General features: G+C 37.9%; 1 pseudogene; it reads right to left on the bottom strand.

Moving 5' to 3' along the window:
- LOC131049535 (probable indole-3-pyruvate monooxygenase YUCCA5) overlaps nucleotides 1-20,763 on the bottom strand; it is a 44,729-nt pseudogene that overhangs the window by 6,246 nt on the left and 17,720 nt on the right.

The raw sequence follows: 20,763 nt of genomic DNA, 5'->3' as shown, positions 1-20,763 counted from the left end.
AGTCTTGATAAATCTTGCTCCTCAAGCTAAATAGAATAGCCAACATCTGCAATTTTTCATCACACTAGGGTTTCCTAGGTAGATCTATATTACTTTATTAATGTGATTGGTTTCATATGAATTTACTTCTACTGATTATTACTATTTATTAAACCGAAGTATTTGCTATTGTAGACGTATAAAAATGACCATATTCCTAAATGAATATTTTATGTTCATTTCTCTATTTAATTAAATCCAATTAAATTAAATTAACCGCATTCCTCTATTTAATTAAGTAAATTACTCAATTTATTTAAATAAAATTCACTATAATGAATAAATCATTTTATTCAATTAAATCCCCCCTATCCACTTTTAATTAAATTCAAATTTAATTAAATAGTTATCCTAAAATTGAATAAATCTAATTTATTCAATTTCCCCAGTTTGCAACCAAATTGAATTAAATTACTTTATTTCAATTAAATCCTATTATCCCTCCATCCACTTGCAAAATCCCAAACCCCTTTCTAATCCCTTCTAGAATCTTCTAATCACTTCTAATTAACCTAACCCCTCCTCTAAACTTTGTCACATCCCTAAGCAAAGGGAAGTCACTTCTCAAACCCTCAAAGTCTTTGATAACCATTAAAGGCTTTCAACCTTCAACCACTAAATTCCTCAAAGTCTTTGATAACCATTGAAGGCTTTCAACCTTCAACCACTTAATCCCCCAAAGTCTCCAATAACCATTAATGGTTAACTCAAACCCTCCCACATGGTTAAATTATTCCTTTTAACTCAACCTTTATCCAACCCAAGGGTCTCATCAGGCCTTTAATGCTTTGACCATGATTATCTCTTAATCATTTGCACAAAGGTTTATCCTTGGATTAATTCTTAATCCAATGGGTAATCCTAACTTAGACTTGACCCTTAGCCTCTAGATAACCATGAGGTCTTCTCAGGCATTCAATGTCTCCAACCCCTTCTCTCAAACTAACCCTATGTTGACACTTGTCATCATTTCATTGGTGCAAATCATGCACATGGATCCCCAACTTTCAAACCTAACCCTTGATTAAACCATTCAATCCTAGCCATCCATTGCCCTATTTTTGCTATAAATAGAGCTCTCATTCCTCCATGTTCACATATAGAATCCTTCAAATTTGTAGCATCACACTTATGCTCAAATACATTCAAGCTTTCTCATTTCATATATGCTCATCATTTAGCCTCTTTTAAATCAGGAATTAGACTAAATATACATGTTTAGAATAATTTCTTTATCATTTTAATTCAATCATAGACTAAATATAGTATACTAGGATAGTATTCATACTAACCTTGTCATCTTATCATTTAGTTTATTGCATTCTAGAATCATGCATAGCTTATAACACATCTCATTCTAAAATCAATCAAAGCATCCCTCGTTCTTGCATTTGCCATCCCTAAACCATTTTTCTTAGAGATCTGAGAGCAAAAACATTGGTTTGAGGGACATTGTGAGATAGAGAACCATGGGACCTACCTTGGGAAGCTGAGTAATACTACGTTACTCCATAGCTTGCACCAAGAAGTCCTCTGTGTGTGTGTGGATTAGTATTTGACAATATTTTCACATATTAAATTATATCAACCCACTTTTCCCGCATACAGCTATTACAAATCAAATTATTTTTGGTTCTATTTTGTGAAATTTGTTAAGCAATTAAATTGTAACTGGGTTATATATAAAATTTAATGTTCTCGCCATGGATTAGAAGGGTTTTGAGTCATTTTTGTCATTTAAGGGGCTACTACCATCAAGCTTTCTACATACTATATTTTCTCTTTTCTTTAAACCTCAAAATCAATGATGGCCTTATTCATATCATTGTGTTTCTTCCTAGGACTACAAATGGAGTCTTCTAACAAAATCCTACCTTGGAAGTATTTTCTCTTTTGTCTAATCCATTATATTACTTTAGGCAAGATCATGAGAATATCTAATGAATCAATTGACAAGACACTTGTATTGCAAAGTAGATCCTTGGAAACCCTACCTCAACATCGGTTTTGCCTATCTATACTCATGTCCCTGCTCTTCATATGTAAGAATATTTGTATTTCTTGGGCAAATAAACCATAACAACTCTTTGATGATAAAGTAGAGGCATGGAAGCATTTGCATGGAGGTAAACACAAGTTTATTGTAGCTTATCACAAGAAAACTTATCTCTTGATGGAAACACAAGATCAAAAGGAGAAACTCAATGTAAAATTGAAAGAAAACCTTAAGTGCCACATAGGAATATAGTTTCAACTTTTGTTTCCCTCCAAAATTTAAAGCATGAATCTTATTTGACTTCACCTAACGTGGAGAGCATAATATTTTTTTACATTTTTTTGAAAAAATTTGGCCATTAAAGGGAGATTTTAATTGTTGTAACTTATCTTTAATAAATCAAAGACTATTGTTTTGATATTTAACTCCTTTAACCATTAAAATTCTTCAATATTTTTACTATTAATACCTAGAACCTTGTGTGGCATCATTTTTTACCCGAAGGAGAGAAAATTGGTAACATCTTGGCAACCTCTTAGGGGTGTTTGTTTGATAAACATGAGGAAATAGTAGCCTTAGCATCTATTGGGCATATGAGTCAATACATTGCTTGGAAAATCTCAAATCATAACTTATATATAGTTGTTAGAAGCAGTGAACAATAATAACTAACCTACTTAACAAGACTAAAAACATGTGCAACAACACTTGGGAAAATGAAAACTTAAAAAAAAGCACGTGCTACAACACTTGATTGGCAAAACAAATCTATCCTACTCCTACACTAACTGACAGGGTGGGGACTCAAATAAAACCATTCAGTGGTTGTAGGAAATAATTTCCTCTTCTTCCTAACTGAGGGTGTTTTACATGCTTATGAGAAACTAAAAAAAAGATGAAGAATAATGAAGCACCTTTCTAGTTGTTGCAATGCTTCTTCAAGTATGATAACAATGTCTCCTATTTCTTTAAGATGATTATGCATGCAAGTCTCTTGTAGTGGATAGGTAAGTGGAGCTTGTTCCTCTTGAGCTACAACTTCATTCTTAGATGTAGAGACAAATGGTGCTTCTTTCTTGAAAGATATCTGATAGGACAACCCCTTGAGAAGACAAACTTTGAAACACCAGTACTAACCTCTTGCTCATTGTGAGATTTTGCGAGAAGCGAGAACCAAGCCAAGATCTGATGTTGGTTGTAGATCACATGCAACTCCTCACGCAACAGATGATCAAAGATCAAAATAGCAGAATGAATATAATTTCGATATGAAAGAGAAATAGAGACAAAGAAGAGAATTTGGAGAAGACTCTCACTGAGCTATCACTTAACTTGTGAAGGTGAGAGTATAGTGCTTATTATATAGAAAAATATAAGCATATACATCCGAGGGGTGCATTAACTCCTATTCCCCATAAAAAGTGGGAGGTTTTACCTTCTTGGTAAATGCCAAAACATGTGGCATAACCTCCTTACATGAAGACAAAAAAAGAGTTGAGAAAGTTCGCACATAAGGCCAAAAGAGGGTGTGTAACCCAACTACCCCATAACCCACTTAGGAAATGACAAAATAGTGGTTATGAGAGGTGGCACAACAAGCCAAAAGAGGGTGTGTAACTCAACTACCCATATGAGGTGGAGAGTTACACATGTAGCTGAAGTATTTCGCCATGTGTCCTCATATAAACCACTCCTATTAACCTAAGCAAGCTTAAATAATATATGTGTAGGAAAAATAAATACCTCCTAACATAAGGAAAATAAAAAACCTACACTAACGGCCCCCCTTAAGCGTAGCTTAGGTGGGTGAAAATATGGGTCCCGGCAAATGCAACCATGTTAGGTACCCATGTACATAGATAGCCCCCCCAAAAGAAGAAGCCCCCCATAAGAGGAATAGCCCCCCCTTAAATAAGGAGAGAAAGAAAGAAGGACTAAGAAGCCCCTCCTGAAGTAGACACCTGTTGTATCCCAAGCAAAGATTGCAAATGAAGGAACTTGCTTTCAGTGAAGGGTTTGGTGAAGATGTCTGCAGTCTGCTCCATTGTAGAACAATACTTAAGATCAATGATGCCTTCCTAAATGAGCTCCCAAATATAGTGCATATGTATCTCAATGTGTTCATTTTCTGGTGATGAACTGGATTTCTTGAGATTTGTATAGCACTTTGATTATCACAAAATATGATAGTAGGCTTCCTAACTGGAATACCAAACTCAGTGAGAATATTCTGAAGCCAAATAGCCTCAGTAGTGGCATTAACTGCCTCTTGATACTCAGCCTCTGTTGATGAAAGAGCAATAGCAGACTGCTTCTTACTCGACCAACAAACTGGACCAGAACTAAGTGAGAAGGAATACCCTAAAGTGGACTTGTGATCCTGAGAATCACCCGCCCAATCTGAATCTGTATATCCCACCAAGTCAATATCCATGCCTGTTGCATAATGAATTCCATAATTGTGAGTACCCTGAATGTAGTGGAGAATTCGCTTAGCTGCTTTCCAATGCAACTCATGTGGCTCCTGCATGAATCTAGAGACCATGCCCACTGCATATGAAATGTCATGTCTTGTATGAGTCAAGTAGATGAGGCTCCCAACAAGTTGTCGATATAAAGTGCTATCAACCAAGGGTGAAGAGCACTTAGCCTCAAGTTTGACCACAGACAAAAAAGGAGTAGGGGCAGGCTTACAATAAGCCATGTGAAATCTGGAGAGCATATCAAGTACGTACTTGGGTTGTCCAAGGAAGATGCCTGAAGAAGATTGAGTGATCTCAATTCCCAAGAAGTAATGTAGAAGACCCAAGTCTGACATCAGAAATCTATCATGTAGAGCAGTTTTCACTACCTTGATGGTGGATGAGTGACTCCCTGTGATCAACAAGTCATCAACATAGAGAACTAGAAATGTGAGAGTATCATCCTGCTGTAGAATGTAGATGTTCGGATCAAAGTGGCATCGATTAAAACCAACTGTTAGAAGGAAGGAGTCCATCTTGGCATACCAAGCTCGAGGAGATTGTTTGAGGCCATAGAGAGACTTTCGAAGTCGACACACAAGTGAAGGATCCTGAACAAACCCTTGTGGCTGCTCCATGTAGATTTCCTCCTGAAGGTTGTTAGGATTCCCAAAGATACTGAGAGGGGGGGGTGAATCAGTATCTTACCAATTAGTGAAATTTACTTCAATTAAAACATGAAAAGCATATCAATACTGTCTACCAGTAAACAGAAATAGTGCAGTAAACAAGAATAACAATAACCATAAGAAAACACACCATAACACAGTAGTTTAACAAGGAAACCCGGTGTGGGAAAAACCTTGGTGGGATTTGTGACCCACAATATTCGCTTACTGGCCAACAAGTGACCAAGTTCTTCTAAGCTTTTCTTGAATTTTTCCTTGTGTTGATTAGCAGTAGCCAGTTCTCTTTCCAAGATACCTTTCTATCTCATGAGTTCATTTGAGTCATTTTGTGCATGCATCAAATCTGTCTTCAACATATCATTTTCATAACTAGGTCTTGTGTTTTCATTGGCAGCATCATTCAGTCTTCTAGTCAAATCTTCTTCATTCTTCTTTCTATCTTCAATTTCTTTACAAAATCTCATAGTCATATCCTACATCTCATTCTTTGTTACCATGTTTTCTTGTTTTAGCTTGTTCATCAGATCACTAAGAGTTTCCTTTTCATCATTCTCATTTTGCATCTTTTCACAAAGTTCTCTTCGCTTGTTTCTTGCAATGGTAAGGTTTTCCTGAAGTGCTTGAATAATATCTTGTACAACCTTTAGATCATCTTCAAGTTTGATATTTTTCAACTTTTTTGCATCATAGTCTGAGAGAGTTGCTTCTAATTGCTTCATCAAGTTTTCCATCTCTACCGGTGTCAAGATCTTCCTCAAGTTGTTAGGCTTCTAAAAATAGAAAACCAGGCTCTGATACCAATTGTTAGGATTCCCAAAGATACTGAGAGAGGGGGGTGAATCAGTATATTACCGGTTAGTGAATTTTACTTCAATTAAAACATGAAAAGCATATCAATACTATCTACTGGTAAATAGAAATAGTGCAGTAAATAAGAATAACAATAACCACAAGAAAACACACCATAACATAGTAGTTTAACAAGGAAACTCGGTGTGGGAAAAACCTTAGTGGGATTTGTGACCCACAATATTCGCTTACAGGCCAATAAGTGAATATTACTCTTACAATAGGGGCCTGCACATGCAGGAAGGCCAAGTGCCTAGAGCTCACTGCTCAATTACAAAATAGGAAGTCTCACTGACTTACAAAATGGATTATGCAAATCCAATGTCTTGTACTGCTTCACAATAGCATCTACTTTGCCAGATCCAGTATCGGTTTTAGCTCTGCTTTATACATAAACCCTTAACCTATAATTCGCATAATAGGTTTGCCTAATTTCGCCTATCTACTTCCTTACAAATATTTTATAATGATCTCATACATATATGAGTCATTCTACAACTTGCCAAGTCGGCTTACAATGATTTTACAATAATTACAAAATATATTATAAACAAAATTCATGTCGGCCTGGGTGCCGGTATACTTCCTTTCACTGTCGGTGGTCTATATGTCGGTGTAGAGTCTGTCTTTGCTGGTGCCGATAAATTGTCTTGCCGGTGTCATAAGATTGCAAGGTTGCCATCAATGACAAAACCTTCAATCACCTACAATATCTCATTGGAGTGTGCATTTGCCAACAAAGGTCACCATGAAGAAATGCACTCTTCACATCCATCTGATTAACTTCCCAACAATGGGCTGCAGCAATAGCAAGGACAAGCCGGATAGAATTCATCTTAGCAACTGCAGCAAAAGTCTCAGACTAATCAACCCTTAGAACTTCGGAAAAGCCTTTTGCTACCAAGCGAGCCTTATACTTACCAACTGACCCATCTGCTACAAATTTTGTTCGATAGATCCACTTGCATCGAACAAGTTTCATTCCCTTGGGAAGAGAAACTAAATCCCATGTGTGATTCATTTCCAAGGAGTTAAACTTTTCTAGCATTGCAGCATCCCATTTGGGAACACCTGAATCTTCTCGAAAAGACTGTGGACCAGAAGCTGAAGCAATGAAGAGATGTGGAGCTTGTTGAAATTGTGACCTGGTCCTTCTAGTATCTGATGGATCACCAAGCCAATCTCCTGCTGACTCAAAATTTTGTCGAGCCCAAAGAGGCACTGAAGATGGAGAGTCTGGGGGAGAATCATCAACCTCTCAAAGATGATTATGAGAAGAATGTGAATCCTCACCATCACTGTCACCATCTGAAGTGGAGGAAGAAAACTCCTCATCAGGATTAGGAGGATTAAGATCCTGAGAAGAACTGTCACCATCATGCAATATCTCCAATGTGATAGTGGATGGAGAAGTGGTATGAGAAGAAATAGAAGAACTCTCCTCAAAACGAACACTCCTCTCAATGAACAACTCATGTGTAGAGGGATGGAGAAGTCTATACCCTTTGACATCATCTGTATACCCAACAAATATGCAAGGCTTGCTCTGCAGATCCATAGCCTTGCATTTCTCTGCTGGAATGTGGGCCCATGCAAGAGAACCAAATACTCTGAAATGCTTAATTGTAGGTTTCCGACCAGTCCAAGCTTGAAAAGGAGTTACCCCCTTCACAACTTTATGAGGAATTGGTTCTGGATGTAACATGCACAATTGATGGCCTCTGCCCAATACTGAGGTGCCAAAGACTTGGAGTGAATCATACAATTTGCCATCTCCTTCAAAGACCTATTCTTGCATTTTGCGACACCATTTTGCTGAGGACTGTATGGAACTGTGTGCTACATGTTGATACCTTCTGAAGCACAAAATTGTTCAAACTGATTATTAACATATTCACCCCCATTATCTGTACGTAAAATCTTGATGAACTTCCCAGATTGTTTCTCTGCAAAAGCTTTGAAATCAAGAAAATTCTCAAATACCTCAGACTTTTGTTTGAGAAAGTAAACCCATGTAAATTTGGAAAAGTCATCAATAAATGTTAAGATATATCTAGCCCTGCTGAAGGATGGTTGTGGAAATAGTCCTGCCAAGTCACTATGTACCAACTCCAATAGTTGTGTAGCTCTCCATGCTTTGCATTTATCATACTTCTCCTCGGGATTCTTACCAAGAATACATCCTTGGCAAACTCCATCAGAAAATCGAATAGAAGGCAACCCTAAAACCATGTCCTGTTGACTGAGTTGTTGCAAGTAATGATAGTTCAAGTGGCCAAATCATTGATGCCACAAATAACTAATCTCATCTGCATGAGTGAGTAAAACTATCGAAGGAGAGTCAGGAACAAAGTGAGAAAACTGATATAATCTGGATTGATGATCTTCTTTTCCCACAACAATAGTAGACCTATTATGTATTTCACTGATTACCACTGTATCTGGTGTGAACTCAACTTGCTTAAATGTTCCTTCACCCACATCAACATACCCTCTCCCATGTACTTCAACGGGAGTGTCATCACCCATTAGTATGGAAGGCATAGAACATGCCTCTAAAGAGGTGAAATCATCTTTCGAAGAATCCATGTGGTGTGAAGCACCCAAGTCAATTATCCAAGAATTGGGTTGTAAAGCAACAACAACTAGGGCCTTACCCTTTCCTTTCCTTTTACGCTTATATGTGTCCTTAGAAGATCCTTTTGATGAACTCTGTTTGACTGAATTAGGTACCTTGATATTATTCTTTTCAAGAAGATTTGAAAGGTGATCAATTTGTTTCTTTAAACACTTATGTTCATCATGAGGAGGCCTCTTACAATAAGAACACTTGACCTTCTCCTTCATAGGTTGTTCACCTTCTGATGAAGAGGTCTGATTATCTACTTTTGAAGTTGCAGATTTCTGATCTTTTTTCTTCTCTCCTTAGTTCTTTTGTTTCTTATCTTACTTACTAGACCCTTTTTGTTCTTTTGTGCCTTGATTTACAACTAAGGCATGTGACTTAGAGGGTTTTATTGTACCCATTTGAACCAATTTGTCTTTCTCCCTAGTGAGTTCTGCAGCAAATTCATCTAGAGAAGCCATTTTGAATGTGGTACCTAGGGCACATTTTATAGCATAGAATGTAGAAACAAACACTGAATAGTTAGGACCAAGCTTAGAAACAATACTCAAGATCAGTTGCTTATCATCTTTCTTAGTTCCACACCGTTCCAACTGCAATCTTACAGACTTAAGTTTAGTGAAGAATTCTTGTATAGTATCAAAATTGGTTGGATTCAACCCCATGAGTTCATTCTCTAACTGATGACCTCTTAGCTCATTCTACTTACCAAAGAGGTTTTCCAAAGTGGTCCACACTACATTGGTGTAGTGGTAGATTCAATGTGGAAAAAAAGGTCAGGAGAGACTGACATACATACAGTACCAAAAGCTTCATCACATTTATTAAACCATTTAATCTTTTCTGCAGCATCTTGAGGTTCAGTTTCAAGTCCCATAGTAACACGATGATATCCATGTCTTTTCAGATATATTATCATCTTAGATTACCATTCAAAGTAATTATATGGTGTTAAAAGTGGAACTATAGATGCATCCATGATAGCAGAAAAGAAGATTGCAAAGAATCAGGAAAAGTGCAAGAAAGAAGACACAAAAGACACCCCCCCCTTTTCACTAGTCTCAAAAAATCACCCCCCCCCCCCCCAAATATTACAAGGTTGGCACTTTATAATTAATGCATTTACAAGGTTTTTTATCAGATTACAATTCTTTTAAGGAACCAATAGGGATTTTCAATACAAATAATTTGAGACAATATCTGAAACAAATTATCCTTATAAATGCTTAATTTATCTCAATACCTTTCCAACAACTATTAGTTTTTGAAAAACGGAGTTGTGAGGAGAAAGATATGACCAGTTGAAGAGGAAAAGAAGCAGTTGATACAACCTTTAATATCTGATAGAAAAAGGCAAAAAAATTTAATTAGACCTACAATAATGGAGAGTGCTCATTTCCATCTTTCCATCAAATATTTGTTTGCAAAAATCCGACACCCGAGGCAAGAGTTGTGCAACTTTTAAGAAAGGTTCATGAATTTGCCTGATAGAAAAACATCTTAGGCCCTATTCAATCTTTATTTCTACAAATTTTGTTGTTTACTGGAAATACCATCCAAAACCTAGAATTTTTTCGATGCTGGGAAGAAAACCCAGAAATCATTTTTCCTGAAAATGAACGAAAGTTGGAAAAATAAAGCCTAAATTAAAACAGCTCCAGTAAAAAAAATTTACTCTAACTTTTTACTATGTCCTCCAAACTCTAATTTTGGTGAAGTAAAAGTCACTTTTGACTTTCTCAAGCCTTCTAGACACCCTGGAAACTCTTATTAAGCTTCCAATATTACCACAAAGCTGCAATCACCCATATCTTACAAGAACACATACATGTAGGGTATGTGCAAGATCATGGGGGGCCAAAAAGTGGCAATGGAGAAAAAAATGTGTTTTCAACCTTTCCAAACATGCCAAAATCCACTTTGACTTTTTGTTTGGGACAGGCAAAATTTGAATTTGGTTTGGTGATACCAAACCAACTTGGATATCCGATTTGTGATGTCACTATTGTGATGTTACCATTGTGATATCATACTTTTCAAATCGGATATCCGATTTTATCAACATAAAAAATATAGTTTAGTAAAATGGGCATAACTTTTGTGTTTCTTATCGAAATTTTGATTTTTTATAGGCGTTGGAAAGGTAATTCATAGACCTATCAAATGGATGAGGTAGTTTGATGATATTATGGACCAAAAATTAATTATAATAATTTGAAGTTAGTCCTTCAATTTTAAAACTTTAAATACTCACAAATTTTGCAAAGTCTCATTTTTTTTTCCTATCACCTCCTTTATCTATCACTTGTCTATCTATACTTGTATAATATATTTTATATATCTCTTTCTTCTTTACTTATGTCACTTATTTTCTCATTCCATGTAGATAAATAAATCCCCAAGTTACATGCATCTCTACATATATCTCCATCTTTCTATTCATATCTCTCCCTCTCCAACTCCATCATTATCACTCCTTATTTCTATATTCCTCTCTATTAATCTCTCTTCTCTCTATTTATCTCCCTCCTTTACCTTATCCTACCTACACTTATATATTACTTGTCTCTATCACCTCCTTTCTCTCCCTATCTTGTCCCCTCTCTCTCTATATCCCTAGATCTGTCTTTATGTATATTTATATCTCATTATCTCACTTATTCACTCCATCTCTCCGTCCATTTGGCTTACTCTCTCTATCACGTTCTATCCATATCTATCTCTATCTCCATCTTCACATCTCCATCTCTTTCCCTATCAATCTCTCTTTTTATATGTTCCTCTATCTTTATATATATTCCTCTATACATGATTAATCTACTTCTCTATCTCTTCCTCTATCGCCCTCTTGAAGTATCTTTCCCTTTCTCTACTTTTATCTCTTTATTTACTCCATCTTTATATATCTTTTTCTCTCTCCCCACATCCTTCTCTATAGTGCCTTTATATATCTCTATATCTTCCTCTTTTTCTCTCTCCCTCTCTATCTATCCCTATCTATAATCTCTATCTCTCTTTCTCACTCTCTTGCACTATCTATATATCTTTATCTATCGATATTTCTCTTCCTTTTTTTATCTCTCTCTTTACCCCTCTCTATCCATTTTTCTCCATCTCTTCATATATTTATCTTTGTCTTTACCTCTCTCTTTCTCTATATCTATTCACCTCCCTCTCCCTTTATCTTCATTTTTTATCTCTATCTTCCTCTCTCCTTTTCAATATCTAGATATGTCTACCTCTTTCTATCCATCCTTGTCCTTTAGTTTTTCTCCCTCTCACTTCATACTCCTTAATATCTATATCTCTATTTATGTCCTTGTCCTTTAGTTCTTTTCCCTCTCTTTAGTTTTTCATCTCTCTTCACCCTTATATCTCTCCTTATTTGAAAAATAGTATATATGGTCTCCTAAGGGGTTATATCATGTCCTAAGGAGTCATAGAACATCATATGACCCCTTAGGACACAATATGACCCCCAACAACACCATATGGTCTCCTAAGGGGTCATATGGTGTCATAATGGGTCATAAAACACCATATGACCCCTTAAGACACAATAAGACCGCTAATGACACCATATGGTGTCCTAAGGGGTCATAAGACACCAAATGATCCCTTAGGACACCATACAACCCCTAATGACACAATGTGGTGTCCTAAAGGGTTTTACGGTGTCCTAAGGGGTCATAGGACACCATATGACCCCTTAGGACATCATATGACTCATAGCACCATATAGTGTCCCAAGGGGTCATATGGTGTCTTAAGGGGTCAAAGAATGTCATATGACCAATTAGGACACAATACGACCCATGATGACACCTAAGGGGTCATATGGTATTATAAGGGGTCATAGGAAACCATATGACCCCTTATAACACCATATGATCCCTTATGACACCATATGGTGTCCTAAGGGGTCATATAATACCATATGACCCCTTATAACACAAGAAGACCCATAACGACACAATATAGTGTCCTTAGGGGTCATATGGTGTCAGGAGACACCATATGACCTCTTAGGACACAATATTACCCCTAACGATACCTAAGGGGTTATGGTGTCCTAAGGGGTTATATGATGTCCTAGGAACCTTTAAGACATAATATGACCCCTTAGCACACCATACAACCCCTAATGACACCATATGGTTTCCTAAGGGGTTGTAGGACACCATATAACCCATTAGGACACAATATGACCCCTAACAATACCTAAGGGGTCATAGTGTGTCCTAAGGGGTCATAGGACACCATATGACCCCTAACGACACAATATGGTGCCTTGAGGGGTCATATTGTGTCCTAAGGGTTCATAGGAGACCATATGACCTGGGTTATGGTGTCCTAAGGGGTTATATGATGTCCTAGGAACCTTTAGGACATAATATGACCCCTTAGCACACCATACAACCCCTAATGACACCATACGGTGTCCTAAGGGGTCGTAGGACACCATATAACCCGTTAGGACACAATATGACCCCTAACAACACCTAAGGGGTCATAGTGTGTCCTAAGGGGTCATAGGACACCATATGACCCCTAAAAACACAATATGGTGTCTTAAGGGGTCATATTGTGTCCTAAGGGTTCATAGGAGACCATATGACCTGTAACGACACAAAATGACACCTAATGATACCTAAGGGGTTATATGGTGTTCTAAGGGGTCATAGGACACCATATGACCCCTTAGCACACCATACAACCCCTAATGACACCATATGGTGTCCTAATGGGTCATAAAACACCATATGACCCCTTAGGACACCATACGATGCATACTGATACTATATGGTGTCCTAAGGGGTCATAGGACACCATATGACCCTTAGGAGACCATATGACCCATAAGAACATAATATGGTGTCCTAGAGGGTCATAGAACGCCATATGACCCCTTAGAACACCATACGACCCATAACGATGCCATATAGTCTTAAGGGGTCATAAGACATAATATTACCCCTTAGGACATAATATGACCCCTAAGAATGTCATATAGTGTCCCAATGGGTCATAGGACACCATATGACCCCTTAGGACACCATACAACATCATACCACCCTTTACGACACCATATGGTGTCCTAAGGGGTCATATAACACCATATTACCCCTTAGAACACAAGAAGACCCATAACGACACAATATGGTGTCCTAAGGGGTCATATGGTGTCATGAGACACCATATAACCCCTTAGGAAACAATATGACCCCTAACGATGCCTAAGGGGTCATATGGTGTCCTAAGGGATTATATGATGTCCTAGGAACCTTTAGGACACAATATGACCCCTTAGCACACCATACAACCCCTAATGACACCATATGGTGTCTTAAGGGGTTGTCGGGCACCATATAACCTGTTAGGACACAATATGACCCCTAACAACACCTAAGGGGTCATATCGTATCCTAAGGGTTCATATAACACCATACGACCCCTTATAACACAAGAAGACCCATAACAACATGATATGGTATCCTAAGGGGTGATATGGTGTCAGGAGACACCATATGACCCATTAGGACACAATATGACCCCTAACGATACTGAAGGGGTCATATGGTGTCCTAAGGGGTTATATGATGTCCTAGGAACCTTTAGGACACAATATGACCACTTAGCACACCATACAACCCATAATGACACCATATGGTGTCCTAAGGGGTCATAGGACACCATATGACCTGTTAGGACACAATATGACCCCTAACAACACCTAAGGGGTCATATTGTGTCGTAAGGGGTCATAGGACACCATATGACCCCTAACAACACTATTTGGTGTCTTAAGGGGTCATATTATGTCCTAAGGGGTCATAGGACACCATATGACCCCTAACAACACAAAATGACACCTAACGATACCTAAGGGGTCATATGGTGTTCTAAGGGGTCATAGGACACCATTTGACCCCTTAGCACACCATATGACCCCTAATGACACCATACAGTATCCTAAGGAGTCATATGGTGTCCTAAGGGGTCATAGAACACCATATGACCCCTTAGGACACCATATGATGCATAATGACACTATATGGTGTCCTAAGGGGTCATAGGACACCATATGACCCCTTAGAGGACCATACAACCCATAGCAACATAATATGGTGTCTTAGAGGGTCATAGAACACCATATGACTGCTTAGAACACCATACGACCCATAACAACACCATGTGGTGTCTTAAGGGGTCATAGGACACCATTTGCCCCCTTATCATACCATATAACCCCTAATGACACCATATGGTGTCTTAAGGAGTTAAATGGTGTCCTAAGGGGTCATATAACACCATATGACCCCTTAGGACACCATACAATGCATAATGACACTATATGGTGTCCTAAGGGGTCATATGACACCATATGACCCCTTAAAGGACTATACAACCCATAACAACATAATATGGTGTCTTAGAGGATAATAGAACACCATATGACCCCTTAGAACACCATACAACTCATAACGACACCATGTGGTGTCTTAAGGGGTCATAAGACACAATATTACCCCTTAGGACATAATATGACACCTAACAACATCATATAGTGTCCTAAGGGGTCATAGGACACCATATGACCCCTTAGGACACCATATGACCCCTTGTGACACTATACCACCCTTTACGACATCATATGGTTTCCTAAGGGGTCGTATGGTATCCTAACGGGTCATATAACACCATATGACCCCTTAGAACACAAGAAGACCCATAACCACACGATATGGTGTCCTAAGGGGTCATATGGTGTCATGAGACACCATATGACTCCTTAGGACACAATATGACCCCTAACGATACCTAAGGGGTCATATGGTGTCCTAAGGGGTTATATGATGTCCTAGGAACCTTTAGAATAGAATATGACCCCTTAGCCAACCATACAACCCCTAACGACACTATATGGTGTCCTAAGGGGTTGTAGGACACCATATAACCCATTAGGACATAATATGACCCCTAACAACACCTAAGGGGTCATATTATGTCCTAAGGGGTCATAGGACACCATATGACCCCTAAGGACACTATATGGTGTACTAAGGGGTCATATTGTGTGCTAAGGAGTCATATGACACCATATGACCCCTTAGCACTCCATATGACCCCTAACAACACCATATGGTGTCCTAATGGATCATATGGTGTCCTAAGGGGTCATATAACACCATATGACCCCTTAGGACACCATACAATGCATAATGACACTATATGGTGTCCTAAGGGGTCATAGGACACTATATGACTCCTTAGGAGACCATACGACCCATAACAACATAATATGATGTCCTAGAGGGTCATAGAACACCATATGACCCCTTAGAACACCATACGACCCATAACGACACCATGTGGTGTCCTAAGGGGTCATAAGACACAATATGACCCCTAACAACGTTATATAGTATCCTAAGGGGTCATACAAAACCATATGACCCAATAGAACACCATATGACCCCTTAGAACACCATATGACCCCTTAGAACACCATATAGTGTCATAAGGCATCATATGGTATCCTAAGGGGTCATATAAAACCATATGACCTCGTAGAACACCATATGACCCCTTAGAACACAAGAAGACCCATAACGACACGATATGGTGTCTTAAGGGGTCATATGGTGTCATGAGACACCATATGACCCCTTAGGACACAATATGACCCCTAACGATATCTAAGGGGTCATATTGTGTCCTGAGAGGTTATATTATGTCCTAGGAATCTTTAGGACACAATATGACCCCTTAGCACACCATACAATCCCAAACGACACCATATGGTGTCCTAAGGGGTCGTAGGACACTATATGACTTGTTAGGACACAATATGACCCCTAACAACACCTAAGGGGTCATATTGTGTCATAAGGGGTCATAGGACATCATATGACCCCTAATGACACAAAATGACACCTAACTATACCTAAGGGGTCATATGGTGTTATAAAGGGTTATAGGACACCATATGACCCCTTAGCACACCATACGACCCTTAATGACACCATATGGTGTCCTAAAGGGTCATAGAACACCATATGACCCCTTAGGAAACCATATGATGCATAATGAAACCATATGGTGTCCTAAGGGGTCATAGGACACCATATGACCCCTTAGGAGACCATATGACCCATAACAACATAAAACTGGTGTCCTAAGGGGTCATAGAATACCATATGACCCCTTAGAACACTATACAACCCATAACGATACCATATGGTGTCCTAAGGGGTCATAAGACACAATATGACCCCTTAGGACATAATATGACCCCTAACGACGTCATATAGTGTCCTAAGGGGTCATATGACACGGTATGACCCCTTAGGACACAATACAACCCCTTAAGACATAAAATAAACCCTAATGACACCTAAGGGGTCATAGGACATCATACAACACATAGCAAAACCAAATGGTATCCTAAGGGGTCATATGGTGTCCTAAGGTGTCATAGGACACCAGACGACCCATAGCACCATATAGTCTCCAAGCAGATGGTGTCCTAAGGGGTCATACGACACCATATGACCCATTAGGACATAATAAGACCCCTGATGACACCTAATGGGTCATATAGTGTCCTAAGGGTTCATAGGCCACCATATGACCCCTTAGAACACCATACGACTCCTTGCGACGCCATATGGTGTCCCAAGGTATCGTATGGTATCCTAAGGGGTCATATAATGTCCTAAGGGGTCATATGGTGTCCTAAGGGGTTATAGAACACCATATGACCCCTTAGGACACCATAAGAGCCATAAAGACACAATATGATGTCCTAAGGGGTCATATGGTGTCCTAAAGGGTCATGGGACACCATATGACCTCTTAGGACATAGTATGAGCCCTAACAAAACCTAATGGATCATATGGTGTCTAAGGGGTCATACGATGTCTTGTGACCCCTTAGGACACAATATGACCCCTTAGCACACTATACAACCCCCAATGACACCATATGACTCATTCGGACACAATATGACCCCTAACAATACCTAAGGGGTCATATGGTGTCCTAAGGGGTCATAGGATACCATATGACCCCTTAACACACCATACGACCCCTAATGACACCATATGGTGTCCTAAAGGCTCATAGAACACCATATGACCCCTTAGGACACTATAAGACTTATAACAACATCATATGGTGTCCTAAGGTGTCATATGGTGTCCTAAAGGTTCATGAGACACCATATGACCCTTTAGGACACCATATTCTCTCTCACATTATTTCTTTTCCTCAATTACCCTTGATCACCTCTCTCCTCCTATGGGTTTATAGATACTTCCCTCTCCCCCTCTACCCACCCCCTAATTACTCTCTATGTCTCTCTTCACCTCTGTCCCCATCTCTCTTCTCTCTTTGTTGATACTTTCCCCTCTCCCCCTCTCCTCCTACCCCCTAATAATCTCAAACTCTCCCTCTCATTCTCTCTTCACCCCAATCACTCCCTCCCTCTCTCTCTTAGCCTTCCACCTAATTACCTATAGCTATCTCTCACACACTCTCTCTTCCCCCCAATTAATCTCTCCTTCTCACCTCTCTCCCCCTCTCCTTTTTTTGATACTTCCCTACGCCTCTCCTTGTCCCCTCTGAATTTTGTTGCTAGAGATGGGAAGGAAATGCAGAGAGACTAGTCTAGATCTTAGGGAAGAGAGAGTGACATAGAGGAGGAAATTATGAAGAGGTAGAAATATAAGCACCTTGTAGAGCTTGAGAGATTTAATGAGGTATTCATTGATAGTTAGAGATATAGATCTAGAGAGAGATGTATAAATATGGACAAAAGAGAGGGAGGAAGAAACAAAAAGGTGGAGTGATAGGTTTAGGAGAGATGGGTGGAGAAAAGAACAAACATAGATAACATGGTTTATCAAAATTTATCGAACACAATAAAATTCATAAATTTTCTATTATTAATTAATTACTTATTTAGTTTATTTTGAGATGATTGTTACAAAAATTCATGCAATAGGGAAATCATATGAAAAAGTCATGAGTTTTTTATGTTTTAAAAATGAAGGATGAATTTAAATGAATTATAATTATTTTTTTAAAACAAATAATTTAAAATATACCTATTACATATCATATATCTCTTAATTATCTTTCCAAGGCCTATAAAAAATCAAAATTTCGATATAAAACGCAAAAGTTATGCCCAATTTACTAAAATATATTTTTTTATTTTTTCAAGAATCGGATATCTGATTTTAAAACATAAATTTTTCCCTCCATATTTTGGTTCGGGTTTGCTTTGGGATTTGGCTTGGAAGTGACAAGCCTGGAAAGTCAATTAAAAAAACGTGTTTTTCAGTATTCCTTGATTTTCCAGACTTTACACTGGTGGCTGACGACTTTTTTTTACAACCAAAATTGATAAAACAAAAAGGGTTTTTTAAGGACGTTCTCAACTTTCCAAAAATATAAGGCTTATCTTATTTAGACTCTAATAAATAATTATTATTTATTTTCTAATTGAATTCTGACAAAAGTCTTAATTGATAGACTAATTGAAAAATACTCATAACTTTCAAACCGCATAACATTTTTTGAATCTGAAACATGCGTCACATCCTATGCTTCATCTACTATATGGAAAAATTTAAAAGAAATGAATTTCATAAGGTTTTGACCAAGTTAAGGTGGTCAGACGTAGGAGTTTCTAAATTTCTGAAAAGCAGTAGTAAAAAATTCATAAACAATTATTTACTTTATAAAAAATTATAAAAAAATATGTGTCACATCCGGACATGAGTCTAATACTTATATTATAAATCTTAAAAAAAAATATTATGATTTGATTGTGATTAGGGTGGTCAAACATACACCTACTTCTTATCTTTTTCCTGAAATTTTTGTACCACTGCATTGAAATTTGAAATTTTCATCAAATAGGATATTTTTTTTCAAAAAACAACTAGTAGCTTAGAAACTACATTCAATTTTCTATAGATTCTCTTCTTACATATTTTAAAAACAATGTTCATAACTTATTCAATTTTACATGTCAAGTTGCATAACTCTCATTTTTTGAAATTTCATTGCCACTTAAGGGCCTGTTTTGGCACACCATGATCCTGCACATACCCTGTAAATCAGATTTAACTAGAAGCTATTTTCCTTTAAACTATTCTGATTCTCCAGATCACACGAGAATGCAGGAGAAGAGCATACTTAGTTTTTAAGGAGAATATTAGCTATATAAAAGTCTCAAATCCCTCAAATAAATCAGAAAAAGCAATTAGCTATACTAGACAACTTGGCTCTAATACCATGTGAGATTCTGTGAGAAGCGAGAACCGAGCCAAGATCTAATGTTCGTCGTAGATCACATGTAACTCCCCATGCAATAGATGATCGAAGATCAAAATAGCTAAATGAATATAATTTTGATATGAGAGAGAAATAGAGACAAAGAAGAGAATTTGGAGAAGACTCTCACCGAGCTATCACATAACTTGTGAAGGTGAGAGTATAGTGTTTATTATATAGAAAAATATAAGCATATACATCAAGGGGTGCATTAACTCCTATTCCCCATAAAATGTTGGAGGTTTACCTTCTTGGTAAATGCCAAATCATGTGGCATAACCTCCTTACATGAAGACAAAAAAGGAGTTGAGAAAGTTGGCACATAAGGAGGGTGTGTAACCCAACTACCCCATAACCCACTTAGGAAATGACAAAATAGTGGTTATGAGAGGTGGCACAACAAGCCAAAAGAAGGTGTGTAACTCAACTACCCATATGAGGTGGAGAGTTACACATGTAGTTGAAATATTTCACCATGTGTCCTCATATAAACCACTCCTATTAACCTAAGCAAGCTTAAATAATATATGTGTAGGAAAAATAAATACCTCATAACATAAGGAAAATAAAAACCTACACTAACACTCATGAAATGCTTATTTGATGTCATTTTCAGGGATAACTTTAATAAACCCCCCCCCCCGGGCAACTGTGTAAAATCCTGGTGAATCAGACATTATTTTTGGGGGGAAATTTTCATATTGATGGCGAAATTTTTTTTTTAAATGACGAAAAAATTATTTTGTATTGGC

The sequence above is a fragment of the Cryptomeria japonica genome, chromosome 11 (genome assembly GCF_030272615.1).
Source record: "Cryptomeria japonica chromosome 11, Sugi_1.0, whole genome shotgun sequence".
In the NCBI taxonomy this organism is placed as follows: Eukaryota; Viridiplantae; Streptophyta; class Pinopsida; order Cupressales; family Cupressaceae; genus Cryptomeria; species Cryptomeria japonica.
The sequence above is the reverse complement of the archived record's forward strand: the minus strand, read 5'-3'. Positions and strand labels throughout refer to the sequence as shown.